This window comes from Triturus cristatus, chromosome 7 (assembly GCF_964204655.1).
Source record: "Triturus cristatus chromosome 7, aTriCri1.1, whole genome shotgun sequence".
Lineage (NCBI taxonomy): Eukaryota > Metazoa > Chordata > Amphibia > Caudata > Salamandridae > Triturus > Triturus cristatus.
This window is the reverse complement of record NC_140590.1, coordinates 1,018,767,753-1,018,773,752: the sequence shown is the minus strand read 5'-3', so window position 1 is coordinate 1,018,773,752 and position 6,000 is coordinate 1,018,767,753. Positions and strand designations below refer to the sequence as shown.

Below are 6,000 nucleotides of genomic sequence, written 5' to 3'. Positions count from 1 at the left end.
CCTGACTGCCAGCCTTCTCAAATTGAATTTTGGCCAACAGACTGAATTCTCACGATATTATGCAAGACTAAAGCTGTATCAAGTGATTGACGGTGATCTTGGCTGGGGCGGGTATAAATACCATGCCCAAGCCATGAGGCCAATGTTTGGCTTCGTTTACAACAGTGAGAGAAATAACCCGCTCATTGCACTGCCCAATTTACCTGCAAAGGAACTTCTCCTTGCTTCGCAATCCATCAGGATCTTCCAGGACTTCCACAATTCCTTCCTCTTTAAGCATTGCCAAACCTGGAACACAAAGGACAAACAAAGGATGAAAGGAAAATCCAGAACCTTGTCGAACAGTACAAACGGGTCAGTGCACTAAACTGTATTGTCCTTCTAACAAAGAACTAGACTGTTGAGCATTCCGGGCTTTTGAATCAGAGTACTATGATCTAAGTCACTAAAGGTAAAGGTGTCCTTATCCTTCCCAAAGATACTTGGAGAACTTTACAAGGGTTGTGAAGCTAAAGTTGCGAGCTGTGATTGATGGACATCTGAATTTAAAGAATAGCTGATGTCCCCAGTGTAAACACAGTTAATGGCTATGCCCATGATTTTTGTGGAAGATTGTAACACTTGTTTTACATTTTGCATACAGAAACTTATTGAGAATCACACTGCTGCAACCAGGAACCCGAAGTCTTGGTGTAACCTGGGTTCCACCTGGGATACAGTCAAACCAGAGAGAACCCCAAGATGCTTTCCTCTCTTTCTCTGTTTCCTAATCCCCTTTGGAACAGCTGCCAGCACAAACATAAAACATGTGCTCAGAGCTGTGCTGAAAGGGATAGGGCGGGTAATCCTTGCTCCAGGAGAGCTCCATCCGTTGCACTCATCATGTGCCTTAATCATGTACACATTCAACTCAGCCCACTGGAGCCTTTTTATGAGCTCAGCTAATTTCTCCCTCTTTATAGCAATTTCTCCCACTATCTCAGGGTGTTCTGCTCTAAGTTACTCAGTAACTTGTTATTGTTTAGTGAAATCTCATAGTAATGTCAGTCTGATGCATGGAGATGTCTTAGTACAGTGTAAGATCACAACCTTAAAGGCCTCCCAGTCCATCAGAACTGACATGGCTGTGCCACTATTGTCTGGGAAATAATTCGGGTGGCCTCCCCATTGAGTGTTGAAATACCTGATATTTTAATGACTAGGATTTCAGTGTCCTTGTTCGAATACACACTTTCATCCAACTGATTTCAGATTCATGAATACAGGGATGGGATTTGAAACTGCCAACCTAAACACTGCTCTATTGTAGCCTTTGTTTGGGGGGGGGGGGGGAGTATAAGAATACACAAAGCCTCACATGTAATTTATGTGAACCTGAGTAAAAGGAGCAGTCACTACATCAGTTCCTACTGCAATATCTACTCATTCAGTGCCTTCCCTGCTTTAACTTTTAGCAAATCTGTTAATGGTAACATCGGCGACACAACTAAAGTCGCCTCCAATAAGCAGTATGAGGTGGATGACCTTTGCTAACTTTTATGGCAATTTACCCAAAAAGCCAGTCTGCTCCACATTTGAAGCATATACATTTCTTAAAACAATATCCTACCCTTGCAATATACCTTCAAGTATAATATAGCTGCCTATCTTATCCGTCATCTCCTCCAATCAGTAAGAAACGGGCTCCAGATCTAACCCAGAAGAGGACGCCCTGGGCATAGACAGAGTTGGCAGTGAAGTATGCCTAGTCCTCACCACATGTCTGTAGTGCCTTCCCCTTTTTCATTATCAGGTGTGTTTCTTGCAAAAATGCAATGTGTCCCCTTTTTCTTTAAATATGCCATCACTTTGTACCTCTTGGCCATACTGTTTAGTCCTCGTACATTCCAAGTTATTTTTTTTTATTCTTAAGCCATCTTCTACCCCATTCAGAGAAGTAGTAGTTTCTCTTCTTGTGCTTGTTGTAGCACTGATGGGGAAGGAAAAAAGGGGGATCCTTCATTAGCTTGGTAACTCCTGCCTCTATCCTTTTCTCATGCCGTTTGTGTTTGTGCTTCATCCATTTCCCAAGAACTTCACTTTCAAATAACCTTGAAACAATAAACTCTTAACTCCCTCATCTCCGAATAGGGTAGCAAAGCATTCGCCAAACTTCCATGTACCACTTGGTTATGTCTGACATTCATAATCCTCTTTATCCTCTCTCCCTTCTGGGCTGTAAGAGGGGTGTCAGCTCAGAACAAATTGTGGGCCTTGGCGGCCCATCTATTCTTTCTTCGTTCTTATCCAGTGTAATTTCACTCTTGCAAAACAAAGTTACATCCCAGTATAGCATCTGTATTGTTTTTCGTGCCATAGTTTACTGAGTTCCTCACTATAGATAATCAGCTGTGTTAAGTATCAATGTAAGCATCTTTTCTTCCTCATCTGTGGACAACATCAAGCCAGTTTCTTGTTCGAAACCAAAGTCTAATTTCCTTTTAGTCTGGCTCCGGATATCCTCTTTGGGCGGGCATGTTGTCAGTCCTGCTGCCACTACCATGACATAAGTCTCCTCTTCCTTCGCCTGCTGTCTTGAAGGGTACCTAAGGCGATTCAGTCCTATGCCTCATGCGGAGCAGTTACCATTGACCACAAGGTTTTCTGCTCTGCCCCACTCGTTTGTGCCTGTGCCCAGTCCCATACTTACTGAGGTCAGTAAAAATCTGGATCCTGACTCAGTTATTATTTTAAGCTTAGTAAGCTTAGCAGGGAATAATAGAGTGTATTTCTCCCAGATTTTGTGTTCAACCTCTATGAAGAAGTCCCTGTCTGTTGTTGCACGTCTGTAGAATAGTCAGGAAAGATCATTACTTTATTGTTTTTTACTTGCAGCTACCCTCTCAAATGAGCCTGCTGCAGGATATGTCTTGATCTCTGAAATCCAGTAAGTACAAGCACTGATCTGGCCGGTGCCCTGGGTGAGAGTGCCGATCAGGAACTCGGGGTGTTCTTTCTAAGGCTAAGAAGCACGTTTGACCTTCTAGGGCTGCCTCTTGCTTAATCCAGTTCTCCAAAAATGTCACTATACATCTGCCTTCTATTTTCTCTTGGAACCCGACAACTTTAATGTTAACACCCCTCACGCAACCCTCCGAATTTTCTTCTCTATAATCCAGATATTTCACTTTTTATGTCAGGTCCTGCATCTGTTCTTTGAGTTTTTCCGTAGCGGGTTTAATGTCCACGACTATGTTTTCCATTTTGCTAATCCACACAAAGTTTTGGATATTCAGTCTACAGCAGACCAATGCCCTATGCCAACGTGTTTCTTTTGGTCTCAAGTGAATCTTTGGTTGCAGTGATCGCTGTAAGTATAGTGTGCAACTTGTCAATACCCTGTACCTGCACAAGGAGGCGTGACTGGGAAGTATCAATGATATACGGTTTGCTGGCAGCTGAACCATTCCTGTGACTGTTCTAGTCTTTTGGGTGCCAACCCATGACAGGGCTAATCCTCTCAGTTGTACCCCTCACACTGTCAGCCTCGGGGCTGTGAGTCCTTGCTTCGGGGATACAAGTGTTTTTTAACAACTCTTGTAGTTTCTCTGTCCCCCTTTGCTCAGAGTTCCTTTTTTTTTAATTAGCAGGCCAAGTAGAGCGAGTGAGCTCTCCCCTCACTCTTTCAGCTTCCCAAATCTTCTACTATATTCACCTACGATGAGCACCTTTTGACATGCTCATCCTTCATTCAGCAATTGTGTATGCAAACAGTCTAGGCTCACTTCAGTACTGGGTACCCCCTTTTAGTCACACTGTATTACATTCAGTTCTGATTTGGGTTCTCTATTCCCAGCCCTATTCTGTCCAATTCTCTGTCTCAGTGGGGGAGTTTCCAAAGAGCTTGGCTGTCCCTCTTTGTCTTCTGGGGGGGAGGAGGGGGGGGGGGGGAGTCAATGTACTCAATGCAGTTCCAATATTCATTTGTTTTGAGCTCAACTGTTTGGTTTGTGCCCCTCCAAGGAGTATCACTATTGTCCAAGGCCACTTAACTTCCCATTGTGATACTGTTTAAGCATAGGTTTTGCTTATTTGGGCTCTTGAATTAGTGTGCATTGTGGGGAATATGCCGGTGCCATTCACCTCCCCTGCTGTCCGGCAAGAGATCCTCACGTGTAGGTACTTCCAGGAGGAGTTTCTTTCCTGTCCTGCTGGCCTCCTTTGTCCTGTCTTTCTTCTTTCACCTCCTATTATGCTTCTGTGAGGGTGGGGGTCTGGGTCTGATCGGGGGCCAAACCCCAGACCTAGGAATTCACCCTGTTGATGGTAGGGGCACTATAGGTGAGGTCCAATGCTCTCAAGGCTCCTCTGGTTGCGCTTATGCCGTAACTGCCACTATCATGGCCTCCATTATTTTTTTCAAATAATATTTATTATTAGGGTTTTTCACCATGATAGGGGCTCTGTACAGACGAATAAAGCATGATAAATTCAACAAACTATCCATGGCAGTAAGTGTTCTTATACAATGCAAAGTGTTCTGATTCAGTGCAGATGTGTCTTGGGCTAGCCAGAAAAGTTAAGCATGGATTAAGAGAAGGGGTATATTATTGATATTCCGGCTCCCTTTCTTCCCTAGAAGCCCAGGTCCTCATGGAAAGCCGCAATCCCACCTTGCATAGTAGTTTTCACCCTACTAATGGCAAGGGCTTCACCAGTGAAGAGTGCCAGTGCTGAGGGAACTGCCATCGGTGGCAATCAACCAACGGAGGCCACCAACAGGGCTTGGTCGCCCCACTCACTGCTGCCGCTCCTGCCTGCCTTTGCCGCCTCCTGCCTGCAGATTCCTTTGCTTGCTGCCCGCTGCTCCTGGGAATTTCCTGCTGCTCCTGGGAATTTCCCGCTGCCCGCTGCTTCTTGGAATTTCCCACCGCTGCCTCCCTGCGGCCCCGCCCCCCTGTGATTCCATTCGCCGCCCCGCTCCCGCCACCCAGCTGCTCCTCCCTCCCGGCTCCTTACTTATGACGCCCCCAGAGCGACCGCGCAGCGGACGCGCGCAGCAGACGCGCGCAGCGGGAGCGCCGAAGGTGCGCCGAAGGTGCGCCAAAGGTAAGCCCGTCTGCGCCCGTCCGCGCCTGGACCGTGCCCAGCGCCAGACCCCATGGTCCACGCCCTTGCCAGCACACCCTGCACATCTACGACGCCAAAACCCTCCACGCACTCAACGCCGGCCGAAACACCGCCTGCTACCGAGCCACCCCGAGACGCACCCAAGGACCCTTCACCTGCCTGACCTGCCGCTTCACCGGCCTCCGACCCAACACCACACCTGCTAAACCGAGCCCCAGCAACAAACACCTGATGTGCATCCTGCTCAACACCCGCTCCGTTCACAGGCATGCCGTTGAACTCTGGAACCTCCTCGACTCGACAGCACCAGACATCCCCTTCCTGGCGGAAACCTGGATGAACGCCTCCTCAGCGCCCGACGTCGCCATCGCCGTCCCAGAAGGCTACAAAATCACCAGGAAGGACCGCGTCAACCAGACAGGAGGAGGCATCGCCATCATCCACAAGAACATCATCCGCATCACGACCAACTCCGATGACACCTTCACCTCCGCCGAACACCTCCACTTCCAGATACACACCGACCCCAAGACCACGCTCAGAGGCACCCTCGTCTACAGACCACCGGGACCACGCACACAGTTCAGCGAAGACATCAGGGCGGCACCTTGATTGCAGGGCTGCTATGTTACAGACCTCCCTCCTCGACCGTAACTTCCCTTCAGGCACTGGTTGATTTGATCTACGACCTTTCAAACTCCCATGCTAAATTTCTAATATTGGGAGACTTTAACCTCTGGCCCTGTGGCCCTCAAGATCTGGCCTATAGAGAGCTTTGTCAAGCGTGTAGTAACATTCAACTTATACAGATGGTCCTATCACCCACTCATGTTAAGGGGCACACGTTAGACCTGGTATTTGCCGAGAGGGAATTGGTCGTAGTGAAAGAGG

At 47.5% G+C, this 6,000-nt stretch overlaps 1 long non-coding RNA gene across 1 annotated transcript in view; it reads right to left on the bottom strand.

Annotated features, from left to right (window-relative positions):
• Positions 1-202: 202 nt before the first annotated feature.
• The window catches only part of LOC146811026 (uncharacterized), a 123,729-nt gene continuing 117,931 nt past the window's right edge, over positions 203-6,000 (bottom strand). Inside the window, exon 5 of the long non-coding RNA XR_014966668.1 lies at positions 203-288. This is a non-coding gene — a long non-coding RNA (uncharacterized LOC146811026). The remainder of the gene's footprint in view (positions 289-6,000) is intronic.